This window comes from Macrobrachium rosenbergii, chromosome 12 (assembly GCF_040412425.1).
Source record: "Macrobrachium rosenbergii isolate ZJJX-2024 chromosome 12, ASM4041242v1, whole genome shotgun sequence".
NCBI lineage: Eukaryota > Metazoa > Arthropoda > Malacostraca > Decapoda > Palaemonidae > Macrobrachium > Macrobrachium rosenbergii.
The window spans coordinates 33136542-33148883 of NC_089752.1; the positions used below are offsets into that span (position 1 = coordinate 33136542).

The 12342-nt window shown below is 36.0% G+C and overlaps 1 long non-coding RNA gene across 1 annotated transcript in view; it reads left to right on the plus strand.

Annotated features, from left to right (window-relative positions):
• Nucleotides 1–258: 258 nt before the first annotated feature.
• Nucleotides 259–12342, plus strand: part of LOC136843615 (uncharacterized) — a 166712-nt gene continuing 154628 nt past the window's right edge. Inside the window, exon 1 of the long non-coding RNA XR_010854605.1 lies at nucleotides 259–410. This is a non-coding gene — a long non-coding RNA (uncharacterized lncRNA). The remainder of the gene's footprint in view (nucleotides 411–12342) is intronic.

Sequence of the window (12342 nt, forward strand, 5' to 3'; positions counted from 1 at the left end):
TTACTACCTGTTCGCGAACTTCAAAAGAAAACCTTTCGACCAGGCAACGAGGGAAAACTTACCTCAACACACTGTTGAATGGCGCCACTGTTACGTATCCAGCTAGTGTTCAACCTCAACCCACGGTTAGGATATCTTTACAACAACCCATATATAAGAATTCATCGTTGTATTTACACTTCACTGTATCATCGTACACTAAACGTTTCCCATTTATCGTCTTTGTTTACAATGTCATCGCATAGTCGCATGACTTTTGTTTTTTCGTTAAGGAAAACGGGCCAGTCTTCTTCGGAAGTGTTGTGTTGCAGTAACACTATATTTTTATACGTGTTTTATCGTGATTTTAAGTTCTTTCTGTCGGGAAGTTATCCTTTTGTGTTAACAGATTATGCAGAGAGTCGACAGAGGTGAGAATAAATAGCCTACGATATTTATTTCGGGATGAATTTCGCATAACTTATGTATTTAGGGGGACAGCACATTACATCCAATGTCCCTGTGCAGTAGGCTAACTATTGCAGGACAGGTTAGTTTCTTTCGACGAGACGCCCATATGAGGTATGAATATCAATCATTGTTGGCTGTCGTTTTTGGAAAATATTTGACCAATTGGTAAAACTTTGCTTTTGTTGCGCGGCCTGATTCCCGCCAGTCGCCGATACATAAATAGACATAACCTTTCCTGTAATGCCAGGTCCTTACTTAACAAGATCTTACCTACCTAACCTAATCAAGGGCGACGTGCCCTGACCTGGCCCAGGGGGCTGGCCCCCCCAAAAAGGCCGTAACATGTCCCGGTCGGCAACTGACGGGAATCAGGCCGCGCAAATAAAGTAAAGTTTTACCCACCAATTTTCGCAACTCCCTCAGATAACAAATCAAGTTGTTGACCCTCAGGTTAGCCTACTACCGTCTTAACCGAGATGTTGCTTGAATGTGCCAAGATTGATTTATCGTGCACTGCAGACGTTACACTGGTCATATAATATGACGCGTTATATGCTGGCCTCGTTTGTAACTAGCGTATGTAATTCTGCCCACGACTGCAAAGTTGCATTGTACTTAAACGTTACCTGATACTTCGTCCTACTCCTAACATCTCGACGAGTCGTGGGCGTGGTAGATGGTACTGGTGTTTTCGCGATGGAATAGCTAACGCATAGTAAGTTTGGGGTATTATTTGATTCAAGATATAAGACATAGTTAACAAAAAAATTAGAGAAGATACGAAGGGAACTCATCACCAACAAGAATAGAATATTATTTTAGAAGTTGTCTAATTTTTAACTTATGAAATTTTGTCACGAATAGCAGAAATAATAACCATTTTGTCTATATACGCCAGTAGGATGTTTAATTGGTTTCCATTCCTGTTTATTTTCTTAAAGGCAATCAATACATAGTTGTTGGCTGCACATGCTAGGCCTAGTGAGAGTAACTGTACAACCAACCTTGTATGTTTTTTTCTGTTTAAATGTATTTTTTTTTTTTTTTTTTTGCTTTTTATGGTAGTTTTTCAAATATAAAGTACGACCCGGAAGCTTTGAGGAACCTTGATCCTTCGCTGGAAATTTAAATTTGACTGTTAGTAGTCTATCCAACAGAAATCTTTTTCATCTGGATACCTTTCCTTATGTACGTGTACATCGATTTGTAACCGATTGGTCACTGTGATGGTATTTTTAATGTAAATGTACACTGTATGTGTCTGTGAATGGCTCCGAGAGTTATTGCTCGTGAAGTATCATATGTACAGTATGTGTGTATATATATATATATATATATATATATATATATATATATATATATATATATATATATATATGTATGTTTATATATATATATATATATATATATATATATATATATATATATATATATATATATATATATATATATATATATATATATATGCGTGAAATATGGTCTGTGGTCTATTGGCTATGATACTTGGCTCACTAGTAGAAGGACCTGAGTTCGAATTGCTATCGAGACACGATAGTACGGACAAGCTACGTTAACGCCCATCATGCATCTTGAGCCTCAGGTTGTGAATTATGTGCCAAAATGCTTGCTGATTTGGAGGATAACACCCGGGGCCACTCCCTATTGGAAGGAGAAACGCACACGCGCGCACACACACACATTATATATATATATATATATATATATATATATATATATATATATGGTAAGCCATTTTCCTAAACAAGAGAAGCTCCAGAAAAAAAACACAATGGTCACTGCGACAGTCACGATAAAACTGCTAAATTATCGGTCAACCTCATGTGCAATATACTTCCACAGCCTTGCCTGCTGACAGAGAAAGCTCATCAGTAGTACATAGAACCCAGTGACACATACTAACCACCATTCATTTTGATATGCAAACACACACACACACACACACACACACACACCAAACTATGCTTCCTGGATTATAAGGCTATTCCTTTCCCAGGCCCCTTTCACAACATCTGCCCAGCACTTTCTAGCTGTTCCTTTCCTCTGCTCCCTTCTAAGACATCGAGATTATTCACTCTTTTCACCCACCTGTCACTCTTCATTTTCAGATGCACTAACCGCATTAAAGCATTCAGAGCGATTCTAAATTTCTCGCCTTTCAATAAGCCCCATATACTATGCAAACAGTTCATCTCAACCGCAGCAATTTCTTTTTCCATTCGCATTCAACATCCAAACTTCACTTCTGGTGAGGAAAATTGACCCACTAGCCTCTCATACATCCAATACAAGCATTATTCTGTAATATTTCCTATTAAAAATGACGATAACAGTATCATTAACGGGAATATAAAACTCAAAGAGAAGCAAAATTAAGTGGTACTGAGAGCATAGCAGCAGCATTCACAACAGGACAGGTATGCGTAACAAACATTTCCTTTCAATATGAGTGGATATTAAGGCATAAAAAGACAAAATGCATATATGCAGAGGAATAGTAATGATGATTTCGCAATATTGATAATGAACATAAATCTAAAACATACACAGGCTTAAGCAGCCTTTGAGGCCATCCGGAGTGTAAAGAGTGTTACTTACGAAACTGTTTTCATTGCCCCATCTGTGCCGCAGTTTAGATTCCGCTTCACTGTTTCAGATATTTGGATAAGCAGATTGCTATTATTTCGTAGACGAAGGGAATTTAATAAGTCTCCTTAAAAACATTTTTGTTTCTTGCGCTTTTCTGATTTAATTTATTTGTTTTTCATTCTGACAAGGGATTTCCAAAGTGACGTTATATCTTTCCCCTTGAAATTTTAACAAGTCTTAACAAGTCTGGTGTAAGACTAGGCGAGTCAAGCTCATTGCTTATTGTTAAACTTCTCTCTGTAAATTAAGTACGACTTTGTATATGAACCTTGTTATTGTTGTAACTGACGATGCTAACTCTCACATTCCCTTTTTCGTGCCATGGCCCTCTAATATTAGTCCGTTTTATTATCCTTTCACCTTTCTCATATTGGTTTTCCCTCAGATTCTCCTTCGTCTCTCATTCCATGAACGTTTTGGTGATAATTTCTTACCTCACAATGATTCGTCGTCCCTCCTTAATCAACTTTCATCTTAAGCTTGTTTCAGAATTTCCTATACTTGTCAAGAATTATAAGTGTGGATCTTAACGGTATCTTAGATCAGTACAGAGAAAGCTGTTTGTGTCTTATTCTTTTCAAGATGCAATTATCTCCCGTGCCTCTTCTTAATGATCCTTCAGACGTCTCGGTAATGGTCAAGAATTCAGAATAACAACCCTTCGCGTGTATCACGTTGTATATATTTTAAAGGCCTACAAAACCTCATTGGGTTTTAACGGAAAGTATCCATATGGATTAGTCGTCACTCAGCTCCTTTTTTTAGTGAGGCAAGTGGTCTAATTACAGGACCACGAAAGCGGGTAAACCATAAAAAATATTGGAACGAGGTAAGCAAATTCTTTAGTGAGAATGGAAAGTTGCCTGCAGAGAAGAAAAAGTAGAGAAATGTTAATGAACAAATGCATCTCAGAACAAAAGATTCAAATAGAGAGATGCTGTCTGAAGTGAATGCTGTATTGGATAAGTGATCTAAGTATTCTGAAGATTTGTTGAATACGGAAGACAGAGGAGTAGTGGTGAGCGACTCAAGCACAGAGGGGGCTAATGTGAGTTTGAGAATTCTGTGGAAGTAACTATGGAGGGCATAAGGAAGGACATCAGGAGTTGAAGGGACTACAAGTGAGATGTTGCTGTGCAGTGGTGACAGTGGGATTCGTTGGCTGACCAAGGTGTGGAGGGTATCTCTGGATGAGGAAGAATGTGTGAGAGGAATAATTGTTCCCTTGCATAAGGGTAAAGGTGGAAGAAGGTACTGGAAGTATTATACATTACTTAGTATACCAAGGAAGGTGTATTTTAGGATTCTGATTGGAAAAGAGTGACGTGACAGAAGGACTGATAGGTGAAGAGGCGTGTGGGTCTTTTCAAGGACGAGAGCGTGGGAAACAGTTGATTGTTTAGAAAAAGATGTGTACATTATAGTTTGAAAGTAAAAGGAAAGAGATGTAGGCTGTCTGACGCACGCCACCTCCGAAAAGATCATGTTAGATGTTATTTATCCAGAATGGGTTAGAGTGTTTTGAGATTTCTTGGTTATGTGGAAAGAATGGAAGACGATAGGTTTGTGAAAAAAAGTAAATAATTTAGTAGTGTTAGGATTAAGGAGGTAAGGAATACATAAAAAGTGCTGGATAATTATGTGAAGGATGTATTTGAAAGGAAGGGCTTTGATATCCATGAAGTGAGCATGTGTAAGATACAAGTGAATGTGCCGCGCATGTTAAGGAGTGCGACGTGTTTTATGGGTATGAAGTAGATAATTTTGTGGAATTTTTGTGCACAGGGTGCTCATACGTGATTCAGCCATTTCAGTACTAATGTGAAAATGACCAATGAGTTTTTTCTCTTGTCCCAACCCATATATAAATATATACATGTATATATATATATATATATATATATATATATATATATATATATATATATATATATATGTGTGTATATGTATATGTATATATTGTGTTTAATATATGTAGCTAAATGTGCCCTCATTACTTTAATGATTTTACTATTCCGCTTTTTGAATACTGTCCCTTGTTTGGTCTTCGGCAACTGACTCGCATCATAAATTGTTGGACAAAAACTGGAGTTCCGTTTGGTTCTTACCACTGTTCTCGATATTAACCTCTGTCACCGCCGCTCAGGTAGCTATCTGTGAATGCTGTATGAAATTTTTCGTGATTCTTATCATCCTTGGCATTCATATCTTCTCAGACTATGCCATCCCGCACGTTGTACTAGATCTGCAGGTAATTTTGCAGACTTTCCTTTCCGTTTGTGAGGCTCAGTGCCACACCGGTTACCAGAAGTTTTATTCCTTTTGCGACCAAATTGTGGGATGATCTTCCTAATCCTGTTTATCAATCGTTGGAACTGGAGAGTTTAGTGGTAGTATTAAAGTATTTTAACCAGACCACTGAGCTGACTTTCAGCTCTTATAGGGCTGGCCCGAAGGATTAGGATACAATACCGCATAGGCTCACGTTCTCATACTGCAACACATTCACACAATAAATACATTTACTCATGCTTCCACACTAAAAAGGTATATATATTAAAATTCATAAGTTAAGTAATATTTAAAAGAAATATTAATTTAAATTCGACAAATGCTATGTTTTCGTGCTTTTATTATTTGCTTATTTTTATATTTTATCTATCAAACCACAGTTCTTTATGAACAGCAAAATTGGAACGACTGAAAATGTAAAAGATTCTGATAAAATTTCATTTATGGATTTATTCCCAAAAGTTGACAGTCGCTGTTGGTCATGCTTTGGACACTCACATAACACATGTCTGACCATTATTATTACCCTGCACTCTGAGCACTCGGGAGCCGGGCCACGTGGGCTGCTCATTAAGTGCCTATGTGTCAGACGAGTATGGCCTATTCTGAGACGTGTTAGAATTACTTGTGCCTGTCTGTCTCTCTGATATGATGAACTCCATTTTTTATCATTAGGTTTTATTTGTTTCAATTTATTACTTTCAGATTCTTCATCCCATGCATATTGCCATTTATTCATGATACCCATTTTTTTTATGTGTTACATAATCAGTAACAGGGATATTCACACTTGATCTTGTCATGTGAATTGCTTCTTTGGCTACTTTGTCCGCATCTCCATTTCCTTTGATCCCTACATGGGCAGGGATCCAACATATTTCTACATTTTTTCCATTATTATGTAAGTTATGGAGAAATAATTTGTTGTACTATATTATTTTTTGATTTGTAACTTTGAATAGCTTCTATAGCGCTTCTCGAGTCACTAAAATCACAAAATTATGGAATGATGACCCTTTAATTATTTTTATAGCTGATGCAATTCCATACAATTCTGCTGTAAATACCGAAGCATTATTAGGAAGAGAGAACTGATAAGTTTTGTCTTGGGACACTGCAGCATATCCCACTCCGTGTTCTGATTTAGATCCATCTGTATATATTGCGTAATGTGAACCTTTTCGGGTTATATGTTCTATTGTATGTTGCTATGGTGTTCTGATGTATATGAGTTACTTTTTGATAAATACTTGAGGTGTGTGCAAATTCTCATTTTATTCATTGTCCAGGGAGGAGGTGATTTTACTATTAAAGGCAATTGTATATTTATATTCAGCGACTCAAACGATCTTCTAGCTCTAATTGGGAAAGGTGGTGGATGGTTATCCATAAATACATCTTAATTCAAATAATTTTTTTGTTGGAGAATCACTAGTTTGAATTCTTAGAGCACTTTTCATTGTTACAAGCTCTCTATGGAGAGACAAAGGCAGTTCACCACATTCAACTTGTAAAGATGGTTTTGGTGATGATCTAAAGCAGTGGTTCTCAACCTAGGGGGTGCGCCGCCCTAGGGGGGCGTCAGCAATTTCCAGGGGAGGCGCGAGGCCTAGGGAAAATTTCAAAATTCTACAGTTATATTCGTTATTTTCTGAACAAGAGTGAGGAACTAATATTCAGAAGTTTATAAAAAATGTGCAAACGTATTGCCTTATAACGTTAGTTTCCCATAGTCTACCTCTCTAGTTAAACTAGACTCGCTAGGCTTACCATTATTTTGTAATTATTTACCTCCCTCCCTGTCCTCGAAACTCCTTCTCTTTCTCTTTTTTTTTTTTTTTATTTTCCTCCTAATCTGGGAGGAAATTTTACTCATAGATGAAGGGGGGCGTGGAGGGAAGGACCAGCTCCTAGAGGGGGCGTGGTAATAAAAAGGTTGAGAACCACTGATCTAAAGGTTCCTGAGCATATTGTAAGGCCTTCATTGGGAACAGGGTCTAACATTTTCAGTGCTGTGTCCGATGCTAAGCCATATGCTTCGCTTCCATAATCAATGATGGAGAGAACTGTATGTTTGTCGGATCCCCAAGTAGTGTTCGATAGTTTTCTAATTAGATTTAATGCTCTTTTACTTTAAGATTTTACATATGTAATGTGGCGTTTCCAGTTCAAGTGAGTATCAAATACTAATCCCAAAAATTTTGCTGTTTGGCCAATTGGTATACTATGGTTTCTGATTTTTAAATCTATTTCTTCACCTTTTTTCCACTTTTTATTTTTACAAAACATGATTGCTTGAGTTTTATATACCTATGGAAAATGTAAAGCCTACAGATGAGGCCCATTCATCTATTTTTACTATGCTTTTATTAATGATTCGTTCTGCTTGTTTTATTCGGGATGCTGAGTAATATATGGCAAAATCATCCATATACAGGTTACTTTTAATGCCAATAGGTAGATTTTTACTGATATCAGTAATTGCCAAAGTAAACAGTGTGCCACTAAGGACGCTTCCCTGTGGAACACCATTTTCAAGTGGAAATGTTCTAGACAGATCATCTTCAGTTTTCACCTGAAAAGAGTTCAAACTTGGTGCAGTTGCTATTTTGTTGAGCAAGCTAACAAGAGATTTACCATGGGTTATTAGTTTTTTTTCATTTATTTTATTTTTGTCATTTGTTGTTCATTGTTATTTCGTTATTTCTGTCTGTCTTTTCTTTCATTACCAATTAGGTTTGTTGTACTAGACTGCTTTTCGTATATATATATATATATATATATATATATATATATATATATATATATATATATATATATATATATATACATATGTAATATATATATATAAATATATGTATATATATATATAAATATATATGTATATATACATATAAAACATATATATCGTACATATATATTATGTGTGTATATATTTATATGTATATATATGTATATAGATAGATAGATAAGAAATAGCATTACGATCTTTTAAATATAGTTAAAATATTTATAATACGATATACACTGCACAAATATATGCGTATATATGTGTATGTATGTATATGTAACTCCTTGCTTCGATTTATGCTTCATGAAGAGTTAGATCAACCAAAGCAAATGCAAATTGCTACATCGCAATAAGGCCTTGTTAATGTATAAAAGCTATGTATCCTATTCATTAGGGTCTTCATGCACCCATTCATAAAGATCTTTATTTACCCTATTCATAAGGCTCTGGAGGAGATTGTCAAGTGGCTACCTATTCTGCACCACGCCCCCACAACTTTTAAGTGCTCATTAGCAATACCTAATATTTAACTGAGGGTCTGCACAGCGTCACGGGCCTTTTAATTAACCATTTGAGGGCACACCCACCTAAAAACGCGTGAATAGTCCTTGGGAGGGTATATGTGCATGCTTGTGTATACCCATAATTCATACACACATGTATGTGTAACTACGTTTTATCCGTTTATGTAATACACACGTGTTAACGTTTGCGATCAATTTATATATATATATATATATATATATATATATATATATATATATATATATATATATATATATATATATATATATATATATATATATATATATATATGTAATATAAGCAGGCCGACAAGAATTCCGTTACACACATGGTATGTATGTATATTATGTATATGTATATATGTATATATATATATATATATATATATATATATATACTGTATATATATATATATATATATATATATATATATATATATATATATATTATATATATATATATATATGTATGTGTGTGTGTGATTGCGCAATCTGACTAGAATCTCGTAAACCTTCATTTCATAATCCTGATGATTAGTATTTAGACAATATCAGCGATCTCATCCTGAATTTAAAATGATTTTACAAATCGTCCCTCCTCGTTATAAGTAGTGGATGCGTTTGTTTATTTACTCTTCCTGTCATTGTTGATTAGATAGCTTTTCTTGTTGTATGTTGTTGGTTTAGAATTTCTGTCGATTTTTCTTCGTTCTCTCTCTGTCTCCCTCTGTTGATAATATCCCCCCACCGCCAAATGCCCCCGTTGATCCTCTTTATTGAGCCCCTAATCTCGTTATGTTCGTAACAAAAGGCAGTGATGCGTCAATATGCGTGGCTGTCATCCCTCAATAATAACTCCCTGATTTCTATGCTTTGTACACGCCGCCTCAGAGCCAGGTTTGACCCACGGCTTCAGCATATCATGAAGGAAGAGGATGGGGGGAGAATATTAATTGGGGAGAGAGAGAGAGAGAGAGAGGGAAGGTTGAATTCTGGTAGAGTGGGCATCAAGCACATTGCATGCAACTTTATACTTAAATTTTCAGATGATGCAAGAAGACCGGAAGATTGACTGAAAATGAAAGTGACTGGGAATTGGGGCTTTTTGAGGTTTATAAAGTCAAATACGATCAATTTCTTTTATTGGTTAAATTACGTATTTCCTAACACATTACTTCAAGGTTGAACCTCGCTTATGTCAAGTGTTCACAGATTTCTGCCTTCTAATTTGCAGATGAGCTTACGTAACGTTACCTTAAATGCCATTAACTGCGAGCCTGCAACAGCTGAACATAGCAAAGCATTGGTGGCGTTTCAACAAATATTTCTCGTAAGAATGCTTATCCAGTTTTTGTTAATAGGCTAGATGATTGTCAAAACCTTTTTTCCGGATTAGCAGGTGAATGAATCAGTGTAGGGTTGATTAATTAGATAACTCCTCACTATATAATTATTGATGCTGTTGTCAGTTGTCAGTGGGTTATTGTTTTTGCTTCTGTTTTATCCATGCAAAATGCATTGCGTAAAGAGAGCCTCATTGAGACTCTTCAATCGAAAGACTTGCACGTAAATGGTTTTAGCTTCTGTTTCGGTAAGAAGGGTGTAGCAGCTTTGCTGTCTTTTAAGACTTACCAAAGTGGTTTTATACTTATTTTCTTTTTAGTATGGACAGAAGGAGTAAATCCTTTAAAGGGAAAGAATAGAGTTTTGTCGTTTAGTCACCTCATGGCTCATAAATTAAACATTTCTAATGAGTCGTTGCAAAATAAGAAAAAATGAAATGTTAATATCTCGTGGTATTAATTTAACTGCAAGAAACACGCCCTCTACTTCCCTTTTTGATATCTACTCCTGGCACGGAATCGGAGGGTGGATGTCAAGTACACACACACATGCACCCATATATGAAGTTTGTAAAGTTTTACGTCTTTTTCACCTTTCTCTTTTCTCTTTGAAGTGAGTGATTCCAGAGGGTGTTTGCCTTCCGGTTCTCTAGGATGATATTGCTAGCCCTCTGCTAGATAGGAGATGACTGGATATAAGGTGAAAGTGGCTTGTATGTAAAGTAGAAATTAATTGCATGTTGAATTGGCAGTGGAAGAGAGAGCCTTAATATCCAAGAATTTCGGCATCGAACGCTAGCGAAAAGGGGAACGGAATTCAAGAAAGAAATGAAATTCATGCATGAACAAATTAAAAAGTGAATTGGATCCATGATAGAAATCATTCAGTCTTGAACAGAATTTGAAACACATCAGAAGTAACTGCATATAAGACTGCACTGCATCGCATGTTAGAGAGAAATTAACTTGATGCGAGATGGAAGAGAATAGCTTTACTTTGTATGAGGGAGCTGGTGATGCTTCGGTTTTACGGGTTTAAAGTGGAAGTTTACGTTACACTGAAGTATTTTATTTTTCAAAACTGCTTCCGTATAATACTTCTTTCCTTGGGATACATACATATATACCCACCTACCTATCTGTATACATGCCTACCTACCTACCTAAATACATGCGTGCATACATTATTATGTGTGTTAATATGGGTAACTTTTATATAAGTGGGAAATAGTAGAAAAAGAAAAAAAGGTTGCGCTTACAATATAAAAAACAGAGAGAGAGAGAGAGAGAGAGAGAGAGAGAGAGAGAGAGAGAGAGAGAGAGAGAGAGAGAGGTTGAATCTGCTATCAAGGCTCCTCATTTATAATCCATGACTCACTGTTAAACATCCATATAAGAAATGTCGGCGCTTTTAAAATTCTCCTTCGACAGCTTATCTCGTCTCTCCCGTATACTGCAGTGCGCGCGTTCAGCTAAAAACGGTTGGCATCGTTGTCAAGGTTACCTCTTGTTTATTCCTGCATGCACTCGAAGGAAGCACACACGCGCATATTTGCGTTGTTAATGCGTATATATTATATAGTATAATTTTTATGAAATATACGCACATACGTACAGACAAACGCATATACATAATATATACATATATGATGGCCGTGTTGTTCAGTGAGCGTCACTTTAGTCCTGAGTTCTTGTCTTCCGTGGTTCGAACCCACGAGACGATGGACCTATTATCAACTAAAAAAATTATATATATATATATATATATATATATGTGTGTGTATATATATATATATATATATATATATATATACATACACACACACACAAATGGAAGTAATAAGTTTCCACGAATGCAGATATTGCTGGACGCTAACGTTCTTTAACATCATCATCATTTTATGTTATTTTCATGTACTGCTTACCAAGCTTACCTATCTTAATTAAATTTATAGCCACATTTTTACCCCGTCCTGGTTTACATGCCCTCCCTGCTTAGGCATTAACGATTACAGGAATGTTGACACTCCATCACAGCATCTTCATGAGTATATACTTTATATATGTATAAAGGGTTGAAGGCTGTATTATGACTTGTGGACGGATAAGTAGAATATAATCAATGCATAATTCTGATTGAGTGAAAAGCCAGATCAGTAAACTGTATATAATCATATGCTCTCTATCTCACGTAGTCATCGTTAAAAGGGCTCAAGATAGAGAGAGATTCCTCATTGTTGTCAACATTTTCTTCTTGGTCTTCTTTAGTATTGTT